General features: G+C 40.3%; 1 long non-coding RNA gene across 2 annotated transcripts in view; it reads left to right on the forward strand.

The window, feature by feature from the left end:
• The window catches only part of LOC147575520 (uncharacterized), a 145,373-nt gene that overhangs the window by 35,339 nt on the left and 94,817 nt on the right, over positions 1-15,217 (forward strand). For both annotated transcript variants that reach the window (XR_015242475.1, XR_015242474.1), the window contains exons 3-4: positions 9,692-9,824; positions 10,439-10,704. This is a non-coding gene — a long non-coding RNA (uncharacterized LOC147575520). The remainder of the gene's footprint in view (positions 1-9,691; positions 9,825-10,438; positions 10,705-15,217) is intronic.

Raw genomic sequence — 15,217 nt, forward strand, 5'->3', positions numbered from 1 at the left:
GTGATTTCAGGGTATTTAAACAATGCATTGTGATGACAACTAGGTCTTTTAGAATGTAAAGATTACCTTCAGTATACTGCCCTTTTTGTAGACTCTGAAGCATGACTAAAATAAGTGTGGAGCTCATCTCAATGCCAAGTCTAATTATTATCACTTAAATATTTAAAGTTTTATTGTTTCATTGCTGATGGTTCTTCCAGAAACTTCTAGCTGCTCATTGACACTAGATGTACGTGCTGTGTACTAATGTTTTATTTCTTTGAATAAACAGTAGATTTTTTTTGAGAGAGAGAGAGAGGGAGCACAAGCAGGGGAAGGGCAGAAAGAGGAGGACAGAGGATCCAAAGCAGGCTTTGTGTGGGCTTTGCATGGGCTTTGTGCTGACAACAGCGAACCCGATGTGGGACTGGAACTCAAAAACTGCAAGATCAGGACCTGAGCCCAAGTTGGATGCTCAACTGACTGAGCCACCCAGGTGCCCCTGCATAGATAGTAGATTATACCAAAGATTAAGACAGGGGTATTTCACAAATGCAAATAAATACAGGATGATTTTGATGATTAAGGTACCTACTGTATTCTTTATAAAAGGGAATGTCTACGGAATTTGAATTCCACTGGCTGGAACAATGATCTCTCTAGACTATAGCACAGGGCCCCTTTCAGGTGTCTAAAATTATCAAGAGGGACAAAGTCATAGTTGCAAAAGGGCACACATTTACATGTGCCTTGCATAAATCATTTTGCTCATGCTGCAGTTCTGTTACTTCTGTGGTTTCATTTCCCTTAAGTTACTATCGATCACCAACCCCCTTCTTCCAGAGTGACAGTTTTAATGTGAGGCAATATCATTTTCTGGTTATCCAAGTTGTTCTTCTAAGATTCCAGACATATGGAAGTTCATCCGTTTAGCAAAAGTAACCCGACTCCTCCCCAGGCCCTCCAGCTTTTCAACTGAGGAGTGCGAACATTTCTATTTAAAACGTACATGCTCGGCCTGAAGCTCCTAGCCTGCTTGTAGGCAAGTCCACTTTCCTCCCCAGCTATTTCTGAGTATCCTTGGGGTGGGTGAGGGTTGCTTATCCTTTCCACATTCCACTCTGGTCATCACTTCTCACCTCCCTCCCACCACCCTCTGGGCTTCTTTGTCATTCATCTCTGCCATTTCACAAACATTTCTCCACAACTTGCCCCTCTCTCTGATCTGATCTCTTCCCCTCTTACACCATGTGCAGAGCCCTTTCTCATATTTCTCAAAGGATGTAGAGCACGGAGGCCATGTTAAGCAAACTTTATCAAGGCTTGAAAATAACACAAAGGAACTATTTTACAGAAAAGGGAAACTGAAGCCAGGATTACCTATTACTGTCAGTAGCATCCATTGGCCACACCCTTCAGTTGGGGTTTCCTTGGGCCATCTGTTCTCTATCCGCACCCCCCCCCCCCCCGCCCCAGATCCCCACCCCCAGCCCACCTCTGTGTTGTCTGAGCCCACTTCCTCCTTTTCAGTTGCCCCACCTCCACCACCTTCAGGTAAAGGAAACAAATCTAATAATTAAGAAGAAAGAAAGAAAGAAAGAAAGAAAGAAAGAAAGAAAGAAAGAAAGAAAGAAAGAAAGAAAGAAAGAAAGAAAAAAAGCTGTTCTCCAAATGAAGACCCCCTGCCCTTCTCTTACATCCTTGAAAGGCACATTAATAACAGCATTACATTCTCAAACAGCACCTACCAACCCATCCCAGTCTGAACCACAAGCATTGGGATTACTCAACTGCTAGCTCTCCCTGAGAACAATGGACAGAAAGGACTCATGAAAGGTCCCTCCTGGAACAAAATAAAGGTCTCTTTCAAGCTTTTGTGCAGAATGCAGACACTGCTCCAGTTTTACATCAGCACTTTAAAATTCTTCCTGCTACCAATATGTGTCAACACTACCTACTGAAGATCTATTATGGGTTAGGTACTACCATGTTAGTGACGTGAGAGGTTCCAAAGAATAGGGACTTTCCCTGGCCTCCGGAGCTTCCATCAGTGGGACCACTCACTGAAAATGGATTCCAGTCCTGGTTCAGTCGTGTGTTAGCTGTGTGTCCTCGGATAAGTCACCTGAACTCTCAGAACTTTTGTAATCTCCACCTTTCGAATGGGGAGGAAAATACTAGCCTCCGATATGCTTTCAGGGTTTTGCAGGAAGTGAGAATATAAGAAAGTAAGCACTTATAAAATTGTATGCAAATGCACACTGTTATGATTACTAAGTCTCAATCTATCCTAAGAGATTCTTAGGATGAGCAGTTGTCCTGTGGAAAGTAGTTTTTGTGGATTCTGGGATGTTTCTGGAAGCTGGTTGGAAGCTGGAAGGAAGAAAGAGACACCTTTGAACACAGTCATATATAATATCCAAAGTTATTATGCCAGGGTCCCAGTGTATGGAGGTATTAAAAATAAAATAACAATTAAACAATTCTTTAAATGAGATACAATAATAATTAAACTCCAAAAGGAAGCCCAAGGAGTGAGCTCTGTAGGTGAGCACCGAGCATAAAAATTGGAGCTCCAGGGGCGCCTGGGTGGCGCAGTCGGTTAAGCGTCCGACTTCAGCCAGGTCACGATCTCGCAGTCCGTGAGTTCGAGCCCCGCGTGGGGCTCTGGGCTGATGGCTCAGAGCCTGGGGCCTGTTTCCGATTCTGTGTCTCCCTCTCTCTCTGCCCCTCCCCCGTTCATGCTCTGTCTCTCTCTGTCCCAAAAATAAATAAACGTTGAAAAAAAAATTTTTTTTTAAAAATTGGAGCTCCAGTCTCCTGGGTGCAAAACCTTCCAATATCAGCAAGACTTCGATGGAGATACTGAAATTTTCTTTGCCTCTATTTCCTCATTTGTAAAAAAAAAAAAAAAAGGTGCCATTACAGCTCCCATTTCATAGTATTTCTGTGAGGATTAATTAAGCTAATACGTGTAAGGCCTGTAGAAGTTTACATGAGAAATGGCATAACACAACAAATGTTAACCACTGTTATATCTGGATAGTTTAATGACGGTTTGCCCCAGATTTGAGACTTTTCTTTTTTTTTTTTAATGTTTACTTATTTTTGAGAGAGAGAGACATAGTGCAAGCAGGGAAGGGCAGAGAGAGAAAGGGAGTTACAGAATCCGAAGCAGGCTCCAGGCTCTGAGCCGTCAGCACAGAGCCCGATGTGGGGCTCCAACCCGCGAACCATGAGATCATAACCTGAGCCGAAGTCAGATGCTTAACTGACTGAGCCACCCAGGCACCCCTGAGGAGACTTTACTACTTAAGGTCAGAATGCTTAACTGAAACCTTTGAGTGTGATGATTGTATTTTATTTGTTTATTATTGTTGTTTTAAGTAAGCTCAGTACCCAGTGTGGGGCTTGAACTCACAACCCCAAGATCAAGAGTCACATGCTCTACTGACTGAACCAGGCTGGCACCCCTATGATTGTACTTTATGTGTCTGCTAGTGAATGATATGAACTAACCCCAATAATCCTTCCCTTCTCATTCTACCTTGCAAGGTCCTTCAGCGTAAGCCGTTGTACATCTATTGATTACTGTTGGACAGCTATAAAACGTCTCAGTTTTTATTCACTCTCTCCTCATTTGTGCACCAGATATCATGCTGTCACTGTGGCTCTCTTTGTAACAGTATTCCTCTTGTGTCTCCAGAGACAGGGCTGAGAAAGAAGTAGAATTGTCTTAGAAACAAAGCTTTCATTGAATATTCTCAAATGCTGTGTATGTATGTGTGTGCGCATGTATGTGTGTTCTCTGTTGTTTTGTTGACTCATATCCAGCTGGTGGTCAGCTTTTCTTCCTAGACTTTCTTCCTTGGTTCCATCTGACCAATGCTTTCCCGGTTTGTGTGTTTATGGAATTTATTCGTTCCTTATCCACAAAAATCTACCTCTGTAACCTCAAAATGTATGTGGGTGTGCCTGTCAGGGACGAACAGTAGAGCGTTGTGTCTTGGAGCCAACCTATACTCCGTACGAGATCCCAGGACAAGAGCATTTACTCTGGGCCAAATGTCATTTACAAATACAAAAAGCTGGTCCCTTAGTTGAATGACCTCCAGACTCTCTGGGGTGAGGAAATGGGCAAGGTTGGTAGGCAGTTTCAGGTTGAACCTGTTTGGTTTCTTTTCGCTGTGGCAAGGTGACCACGGTTTAGGGTTTTGCTTTCCCTGCTCTGGAGTTTGAAAGCTTCCCTGGTGAACTTGGAGGTGAATGAGGTAACTGTCTCACTTTATCCTAACAGGGGCTGCTTTGTAACCCAGACAGCCAGTCTAGTATTCTAGCGAGCCAGGGGCATGTTCTCAAAGAGACACACGTACTCGCGAGAGCATCACCTTCCCTGTGCCAAAGTACCTGGTGAGCTTCAGAATCATAAATCAGCCGTGTGCAATGCCAACAAAGGGAACTAACCTGTGACTCAGTATTTTTAACAGAATGCAAGAACCTGCGATGTGTTTGTCTGCTCTGGGATCATCTGGAACCCTCTTTCACAACACTGGTGCTGAGAAGCATATGCTTTCTTGCCTTCCTTTCCTGTTTCTAGAACTCCTTTGATTGGCATTTTCCAGGACTACACCCCCCCCTTCCTTTCTTCTTGTCTTTAGTTTTAACTTTATAGCTCCCTTTTTAAAATGCACATTATGTTCATACAATATGTGGTGTATTTAGAAATTTTATCCTGCTTTTCTTTAAACTTAGTGTATTTTGAGCATTTCCCCCATGAAATTAAACTTTTTTGGAAACATAACTCTTGATGATTATACAATATGAGAACTTAACTGTTATTTTTTTTTTTTTTTTGACATTTGGACTGTCACTTTTCAATATTGCATTTAATTCAGATGTTGGCTAGCTCTTTTATCTGTGTGGGATGACTCCGGGCAAGCCCCCTGCTAACTATGACACAAAATTTTAAAAAGTCATATTAATTGATAAATTAATAAAAGTGTGCCATTCAGGTAGGTCTGCTGTAGGGAAGAAAAATATTTTTCCCCTATCCATCTTAGTTTTAGTGGCTGGGCCCTGCAAATCAGACTGACAAATTGATTAACAAGAGAAAAACAGAGGTTTACTAACGTGTGCATTGTACACGTGGGAGTACTCTGTGATGAGTAACTCAAAGAGAATTTATTTAGCATTTAAAAAAATTTTTTTAATGTTTATTTATTTTTAAGAGACAGAGAGAGACAGAGTGAAAATGGCAGAGGGGCAGAGAGAGAGGGAGACACAGAATCCGAAACAGGCTCCAGGCTCTGAGCTGTCAGCACAGAGCTGGATGCGGGGCTCGAACCCACGAACTGTGAGATCATCACCTGAGCGGAAGTCAGAGGCTTAACTGACTGAGCCACCCAGGTGCCCCTATTTAGCATTTTAAAAAATATTTATTCATTTTTGAGAGAGAATGGGGGTGGGGCAGAGAGAGAGAACCCCAGGCAGGCTCTGCGCTTTCAGTAAGGAGCCTGACATGGGGCTCGAACCCACAAACCATGAGATCACGACCTGAGCTGAAATCAAGAGTTTGATGCCTAACCAGCTGAGCCACCCACGTGCCCCTATGTAGCATCTTTTTTTTTTTTTTTTTTTTTAATGTTTATTTTTGAGACAGGGGGAGACAGGGTGCGAGTGGGGGAGGAGCAGAGAGAGAGGGAGACACAGAATCCGAAACAGGCTCCAGGCTCCGAGTTGTCAGCACAGAGCCCGATGCGGGGCTTGAACCCACTAACTGTGAGATCATGACCTGAGCCAAAGTAGGATGCCCAACCAACTGAGCCACCCAGGCGCCCCCTTATGTAACATCTTAATAATAATTCTGTAGAATAATTTTGTGGAAATGTGACAAGACAAAAGAAAATGACTCTGAGCTCCTAGTGGTGGCAAATTGCAAGAAAGCAAATAAATCGGGAAACTAAGGAAGATAAAGGCTAGTTAATAAAGTTTGTTATGTAGATTCCTCTGGCATCATCTCCAGGCTGATAAGGGCCTAGGGTTGTCTCTGGGGGTTAATTTCTCTCCTCTCTGGTAGAGATGGGAAGGAGGGGAGCACCTTTACAAACTGATGCCTTGCTTTTTGGCAAATGGGGGGAAAGCAGAGAGCTTTTCGTGTATCTCTTTGTTCTCAGTGGTGCTCAGCTTAAGATAATCCTTATGCCAAGTGGCACATTTTAGGGCACGTCCTACTACACTTCACTGTGCTTAATGCCAGTCATCTTCACTAGTGTGGGATCCTCTTCTAAGGAGACTTCTGCCTCTGAGGGCCAAACTTAACCGTCCTCATCTGAACCCATGAACCCTCCTGTACCAGTCACAACTGACAGAACCAGGTGGACATCGAGCCAAGTGCAGGCCAGAGGCAATGGTATGGGCCAGTGGGAGAGGACAGCTGGGGCAAACTGAGAAGCCATGAAAGCAGGAAGCAGTTACCTGAGGGAGGTAAAGGTGAGAAGATGCAGAGAGAGAAGTGATGAGGGAGAAAACACAGTGGGAGACAGAGAGCCTGGAGATTTGAGTTTCAAACCTGGTTCAGCCTCTTGACCTTGAGGAATTTACTTAATTCCTTCAAACCTCACTGTTCTCACTGTTTTGTAAATGGAGATAATCACACTTAGCTCATAGGCTTTGGGGGAGGATTAGAGATAGTGTTTATAGAGGGTATATGACAGAATAGGACCTCACCAAATGGTAGCTATTACTAAGCATAAAAGTATCTTTTAGAAAGGAAATAAATACAGTAGCATCTCCTAAAATCATCACTTATAATAAAGAATAAACTATATGGAGGAAGTAAAGAGTTTATACAACACAATAGCTAGATTTTAAGTTCTTAAAACATAGCCTGTTTTAATGACATGTTTATAGTCGGTACTTAGCACAGTGCCTGACAAATCTTAAGTGTTCAGTGAATGTGTATTGCCTTTAGCAAATAGCTTCAAAGCAAGATTTTTCGTGGACTCCAGTACCACTCAGATACCCAGTTGACTGAGCATTTTTACTGATTTAATCACCCTGCCATGACTTGCCTCATGTAACTCACTGAGCCCCTTGCATGAGGAATCACTGCTACAATTCATTTCACTCTGAGAGGCTGGGGTTTATTAGGTCATTTTTTTTCCTTCAGTCTATTCCCCATTCCTTTTCATTCTCATTTGCTCTGTAGTTTCTACCATGTTTCACAAGCTACAAACAAAAGACCTTTCATAAAAGTAACTTCCTACTGTAACTTCTCCCCCCGAAATCTGCTGAGAAGACAAGAAACAATCACAAAAGAGATGAAAACACAAGCCAGGCTAGTTCCCCAAATCTTTAATAGGATACTAATACTGATATTAGGTGAAAAGTTTCCCCAAGGTCCTGGAAGTAACCCTTCACTCAAGGAAGGATGAGCCAGGGAGGGAGAGGGAACATTTCCATATCAAAGAGTGTGAGGTATGTAAACACCTGTTGTTTTTGTCTTCTCAGAGCCGCAACACTCGCTACTCCAGGGAGCTGGTCTTCCCAGAGCCCATAGGATTCCCATGGGAATGATGATGGGGGTAGGCATTCCATCCAATCATAACTCCCCAGCCATGTTAACGCAATGAGATTGGGCACTGACCCAAGCAAATCCAATCTTATTTATTTCAAGGGATTTGATATATGAAATATTGGGAAAGAGAGGGAGTCTCTCATTTTTATACCATGAATTATATGGTTATACATATGATTGGTACTACCAGGAGTCATATTTTCTACACGTAGAATGCATTTATTTGTATCAGAAGAGAATTAGGTCACATAGGGGAACAGAGAAAAAAAAAAAAGCAGAGACAAACATAACCTGAGAGGAAAAGTGGGAAATATAATCTTGATGACATCATTTAAACACCTGAATGCAGCTGTGACTAAACCCTTTGTTTGGGAGAGTGGATCCTAAGAGTAGAAAATGAGTGCTAACGTCCCCACCTCCACCCACTTCTGGCTCCAGTCTTGATAAGCTGGTAAAAATGTCTTATTAGGGGCGCCTGGGTGGCGCAGTCGGTTAAGCGTCCGACTTCAGCCAGGTCACGATCTCGCGGTCCGTGAGTTCGAGCCCCGCGTCGGGCTCTGGGCTGATGGCTCAGAGCCTGGAGCCTGTTTCCGATTCTGTGTCTCCCTCTCTCTCTGCCCCTCCCCCGTTCATGCTGTGTCTCTCTCTGTCCCAAAAATAAATAAACGTTGAAAAAAAAAATTAAAAAAAAAAAGTCTTATTAAAGAAAGAGGGAAGTTACTGTGCACAAATACAAGGAAGGAGGGGATGAGGAGCAGAAGTGGAAAAAGAATAATGAGAGAAGAAGATGATCCAGTCCTGTGATAGGAACCCTTCCTTACAGCTTTTCAAATTTTAACCAGATTCAAGGAAAGGTCATTAAATATCAATGTCAGTCCATTTCTGGGAGAAATTTTTTTTTAATTTTTTTAAAAAGGGTATGTAGTTTTGTATGCTCATAGTTTTGTATCTATGACATATGGAGAAAGAGAGATACAGGATTTAGTTGATATTGTGAAGTCTTTGATCTTTTATAGGTCCTGAAGTTGACTGGGGACTAAACCAGTTATTTAGATCTTCAAAGGGCCAAGAGGCCTTAGCTAACATCTGAATTATAGATATGAAAAGAAAGAGGAAGATTCAAGACACACATAAAAAGTGTTCCTAGGGAAGAGAGCCAATATATATATATATTCACAGTTGATAAAAGAAGATTCTCCTGAAAGAAGAAATCTAAATCTTCAGGTTAAAACAAGACATCAAGGAGTGGCTGAGTGGCTCAGTCAGTTGAGTGTCGGACTTTGGCTCAAGTCATGATCTCATGGTCCATGAGTTCGAGCCCCACATTGGGCTCACTGCTGTCAATGCAGAGTCCGCTTTGGATCTTCTGTCTTTCTCTCTCTGCCCCTCTCCTGCTTGCCCACATGTGCACACGTGTGCGCCCTCTCTCTCAAAAATAAATAAGCATTAAAAAAGAATACATCAAGAAAACAGTGACAAGATCAAGACAAGATCAAAAAGTGATCAAGGTCAAGACATATCCTGACGAATTTCAAGTATGAAAAACGTGTTACAAGCATCCAGGAAAGACTTATCACTTTTAAAGAAAAATAATATATATCAGGCAAGCCTTGGATGTCTATCCACAGAGACACTAGAAACAAGGTAATGGAGCAGTGTTGCAAAGAAAAAAATATGATACAGAATTCTTAGCCTAGCCAGGATATCTTCCAAATGTAAAGCCTTGAGAAACACAATCTTAAATATGTAAGAGCTTTGTAAATTTTAGTATTAATAAAATGTTTCTGAAAAATCTACTTAAAAATAACCCTGCTATCTGAGAGAATAATCAAATTTAGAATTTATAAGTTAAGAAGCTACAATGGAGATAGATTAGCAATAAATACTGTAGTCTACTAAACAGAATTAAATAGTTTAAAACTGTGGTACCCATTGCTCCTGAATATTGTGATTATGGCTTCTGAAAGAAATATGTTTTTATTATTTTATTTTATTATTTTTAAAAATATTTATTTAAGTAATCTCTACACCAATGTGGGGCTCAAATTCATGACCTCGAGATTCTCTCAGATAGCAGGGTTATTTTATTTTATTATTTTTAAAAATATTTATTTTTATGTTCCCCTTCCTCCCCAGGATCCTCTGAGAAGGTGGAAAAGAAGCCGAAAGACAATTCAATGGCAAGAGTGCTGGAAAGTGGAGAAAGAGCATAGACCACAAAGTTGGAAGTATTCATGGAAGACAGAAGAGTTTGCAGGGACAAAAAAAAGTAAGTAATACCACAACCCCAAATATCAGAAGTAAGAGAGATTTTTCCCTGGGGAAGCATCTGGAGAGGCTCTACGCTCAGAGACAAGAGATCTAGCACAGTGGGGACACCTGGGTGGCCCAGTCAATTAAGCAACCGCCTTCTGCTCAGGTCACAGTCTCATGGTTCATGGGTTTGAGCCCCGCATTGGGGACTGTGCTGACAGTGCAGAGCCTGCTTCAGATCTTCTGTCTCCCTCTCTCTCTGCCCCAACCCTGTTCTCTCTCTCCCCAAAATAAATAAACATTAAAAAAAAAAATTAAAGGGGCGCCTGGGTGACTAGGTTGAGCGTCAGACTTTGGCTCAGGTCGTGATCTTAAGCTCCTGGGTTCAGGGCCCGTGTCGGACTCTGTGCTGACAGCTCAGAGCCTGGAACTTGCTTCAGATTCTGTGTCTCCCTCTCTCTCTGCCCCTCCTCTGCTTGCACTCTGTCTCTCTCTCTTTCAAATATAAAATAAACATTAAAAAATTTGTTTTAATTAAAAAAACATCCAGCACACTTGGAGAGGGGGTGACATCAGGCCAGGTCTAGCCTTTGAGGGGACTGGCAGCTTCTATTTCCTTTCCTCTTGGAGCTCTTGGAACCCAGCTACCTCTCCGAACCCAGAAACCGCTCTGTAAAAAGCACAGGCCACGTGGGAAGGCCACCTGAAGGTGCTACAGTCAACAGACCCAGCTAAACTTCCAGCCCCCAGCAAGCGCCCAAGAGTGAGCCATCTGAATGACACAGCCCTCGGGAAAGCTCAGAGGAATCCGAGTCAGCTCACCTCTCACAGAGCAGAAGCCTGACCCAGCAGAGCCCAGTCAACCCACAGAATCACTGGAAATTGTACAACCGTATGTAAGTGTTGAAAATACTGATAATGAAAGAGAATACTATAATGAATACATGTTGAGAGCTGAAAAGGGAAGGAGACTTAAAAGATATGGAAGGAATCAAGACAGCAATATACTTTAAAGTGTTAATTATAACCACCAGAAAAACAAACCCAGAAAATCTTAAGTTATTTCTGGAAAGTGGGACTACGGGTAGGAAAAATTCAGAAAGTAGTTTATATTTTTTATTATACACTCTTCTTTGTTTTTCTTTTTTTTTCTTTTGCCATGTAAGTCTACTTCCTTATGATTATTATTTTTTAATTTTTTAAATGTCTTTATTTTATTTTTGAGAGAGACAGAGCACTAGTCGGGGAGTGGCAGAGAGAGAGAGAGGGGGTGACACAGAATCTGAAGCAGGCTCCAGGCTCTGAGCTGTCTGTCTGCACAGAGCCTGACACGGGGCTCGAACTCACAGACTGTGGGATCATGACCTGAGCTGAAGTTGGATGCTTAACTCACTGAGCCACGCAGGCGCCCCTACTTCCTTATTATTTTTAAGAAACCTAGTTAGAAAGTTATATTTAATGCATAAAAATAAAGGAAAGAAATAGAACAAAATAGTTTCTTCCTTTTAAAAATTTTATCAATTTATATTATTATATATAATAAATATAAATAAGTATAATATAAAAATATTTTAAAAATCAATTTATATGTATAAAGACTGATTAGGTGAAAATACAAAACCCAACCACCTGTACACTGAAAATAAAAGATGTCAGAAAGACTAAAAATGAAAGAAGGAACAAAAGTGTAGTCAGCCAATTCAAGAAAAAGAAAGTAATGGCGAGATGTTTAATTTAAGGCAAAAAGAAATACGTAACACAAAGAGGTTCACTTAGTAATAATTAAAGATATTTATGCACAATTAATAAGTAAACATGGAACTTTATACAACACATAAAGCATCAAAATATATGAAGCACAAACTTCAAGAGGTAGAATAAGAAGCAACAAAAATATAAAAACTGAACAATTAACACCCTTTTCTCAGATAGTATTAAGAAAAACTAAGAGAGGATAAAATAATGACTAAAAGGTTAAATAGGTATGTGTTAAAGACTACGAGGGGCACCTGGGTGGCTTAGTCAGTTAAGCGTCTGACTCTTGGTTTCAGCTCAGGTCACAGTCTCATGGTTTGTGACATCAAGAGCCCCGTGTCGAGATCTGCACTGACACTGTGTGGCCTACTTGGGATTCTCTCTCTCTCTTTCTCTCTCTCTCTCTCTCTCTCTCTCTCTCTCTCTCTCTTTCCATCCCTCCCCGACTCATGCACACACACGCGCTCTCTCTCAAAATATATAAATAAACATTTAAAAAAAAGATTATGAAAAAATAGAAGAAATTTTCTTGCTCTTAACAAGAGTTTAGGGAAAGGGGCAAGGAGATGATAAACTTTGCATTTATACATCTTTAGTATATTGTCATACTTCATATAGCAAACATTTATACATCATTGTTGAAATATGAAAAACATCAAATAGAGAAAATTTAGAACAGTTTATAAACCTGGGTACATTTTCAAACACATTTTCTTTGAAAACATTAAGAAATTATTACTGTGGTTTACTGTAAATATTGCACAAAGAACACCTCAAAAATATCCCCAAAGAAGAGAGTATGGCCTGCCTTTTTCTTCTGACAGCAATATAATTTTAAAAATGTAATAAAAAAGATAATTAGCAATAAAAGTGACTGGGCAAAGCAAAGCTCAACAGATTGGAAATTTTATGATGATCAGTAGAAAAGAATAAAATAGTAGTAATAATAATGATAATAATGGAAATAGTAATAATACAGATCAAAACACATGAGGCAAAATATACCACGAGGAAACTTCATGACCTCCAATGCCTTCATTCCTTATCAAGGAAAAGGAAGAATTTTTCAATAAGTAAACAACTTAAAAAGTTGTTTAAAGAATGACAAGAATATTCCAAAGAAAGAATAGCAACAAAGCAAATGAACTAGAAAACGTGTTACATAACTAACCAGTTCTTAGAACACAAGAACTAAACAAAACCTACCCCAGGAAGTGTAATAAATGTACTTAGGCCATCATGGGAAAAATTGGGGAAAGCATAAATACACAGAAAACAAGGAAGGAGGAAAATCCAGACCAGCCCCACCATTCCACCTGCTAGTCTGTAACTCATGGTAAGGACTCCATTTCTTCAGGTGCTTCATTTGTGAGAGTTACAGTTCAGGAGACTCTGGAATTAACCCTTATAGATGAAAATGCTGAGCAGTGAGTGGAGAGTAAAACAATAGCCATATTGATATGAAGTCCTAGGGGCAGGATGTTTCTGTGGTAGTGCTTAAGATTGAGAGACACACAGTAGTTAGTAAACTAAGAAAACCTGACTTCCAGCAACAGGTTTTGTTATGGAGAAAGACGAAATCCTCATCTGATTGGCTGTCCGTCAACCAGACGCTCAGGCACCATTTGAAATGGTGGATGAAGCTACAATTGATGTGATCAGCAGTAGACAAGAGGCATCTGCTCAAAGTCAAACAGAAAACTGTGCTACTTCTTTATTCTGGAGTATGATGTCATTATCGTATTCTTATGTTGGGAAAATATGATTTAATTCAGCCACATCTTCGTAGGTTTTCCTGAACGTCACTTTTATTTCTCTATAGGAGATAAATTATCTGGTATATGTGCATAAGCAAAGTGCATTTCTTTTGGTTTTCTTTCATTAAGTTCAATGGTCACAGTAGTAAAAATCAACAAGAAAAAGAATCCATTCTAAGAAAATGCTACTTTTTCCCGTAAGTAGTGTGCTCATTCAACTTTTTATAATTTCATTAGGGTTAACAACAACATTTATATGCCTTTCTTCACAAAATAAAAATCAATGTTTTCTTTGTATCATTATTAAAACTAAGGTTTAATTCATAATCTTCTGTGTGTGTATATAGGTCTATGAAAGAAAAAAACACGTAAGGGAAATTGATTCTAGAATCTGGATAGTCATTCCTACATATTATGGATCTTCATGTTCAAATACATTTCTAGTTTAAATTCCAAGTATTTTGGTTATTTAGAATTTAGAATTTTGGGGCACCTGCCCGGCTCAGTCGATAGAGCATGCAACTCTTGATCTTACGGTTATGAGTTCAAGCCTCATGTTGGGTGTAAAGATTACTTAAAAAATAAAATCTAAAAAAAAAAAATTATTTAAAATTTCATTAGTAATTATGTTAGAGTATTGGGCTCTGAAAATGTGCTGTATATATTTTCCACGCTTAAATTTTCTCAGTAGTTTCTTTCTTGCCTGATAATAAATTCCACTGACACTGGAAAGGTATCCATGTGAAAGGTATAACATTCAATATGCAGCTATTGGGGTGCCCAGGTGGCTCAGTCTGTTAAGCATCCAACTTCAGCTCAGGTCATGATCTCACGGTTTGTGGGTTTGAGCCCTGCATTGGGCTCTGTGCTGACAGCTCAGAGCCTGGAGCTGCTTCGGATTCTGTGTGTGTGTCTCTCTCTCTCTCTCTCCCTGCCCCTCCCCAACTTGCACTCTGTTTTTCTCTCAAAAATAAATGGACATTAAAAAAAATTAAAAAAAAATTTTTTTTTTTTAGTGTTTATTTATTTTTGAGACAGAGAGAGACAGCATGAACAGGGGAGGGTCAGAGAGAGAGGGAGACACAGAATCTGAAACAGGCTCCGGGCTCCGAGCTGTCAGCACAGAGCCCGATGCGGGGCTCGAACCCACGGACCGCGAGATCATGACCTGGGCTGAAGTTGGATGCTCAACCGACTGAGCCACCCAGGCGCCCCCCCCAAAAAATTTTTTTTAATGCAGCTATTAAGGTACTTTGTTCATTTTATTATCGTAGCCTCCATAATCTACCTTATTTGTTTCCTGTGTGATTTATGAAAGACTGAAAAACATATTTTAAAATATCCTATGTGTCCATATTATATCTATTAATTTCTGTTTTGGTTATTATATATTTTGACACAATCTTATTCACAGCTCAAAGGAATATGAAGTATAACCTTTATTAACATATTCGACAGTGGCTTCCTTTCAGGAGTAGAACTGGGTCCATGGCCAGAGCAAATGCAGAACTACACTTTTAACTTTATAATATTCTGTATTATCTCTGCTTCCCAACCCTGTCCATGTTGTTTCTATTTTTCAAAGATAAAGAAATAAGCAAAATATAAAATAAAGTAAAATAAAACAGTCATTTGTATCTTAATGCTTTATGCTTTTACCTCTACGCTGCATGATATTGGTATATTTCTTGCTTTATGTATTTATTCTTTGCATAGGATTGCCTGATAAATATTTGGCCATCTTACAGTTTATATCAGAAACTATAGGATCATCCAATGTTATAAAATTTGTTACGATAGGGGCCCCCGGGTGGCTCAGTCTGTTGAGAGTCTGAGGTTGGCTCAGGTCATGATCTCGCAGTTGGTGAGTTCCAGCCCCACATCAGGCTTGCTGCTC

This window comes from Puma concolor, chromosome D3, assembly GCF_028749965.1.
Source record: "Puma concolor isolate L17-30 chromosome D3, mPumCon1.1.hap2, whole genome shotgun sequence".
Taxonomy (NCBI): domain Eukaryota; kingdom Metazoa; phylum Chordata; class Mammalia; order Carnivora; family Felidae; genus Puma; species Puma concolor.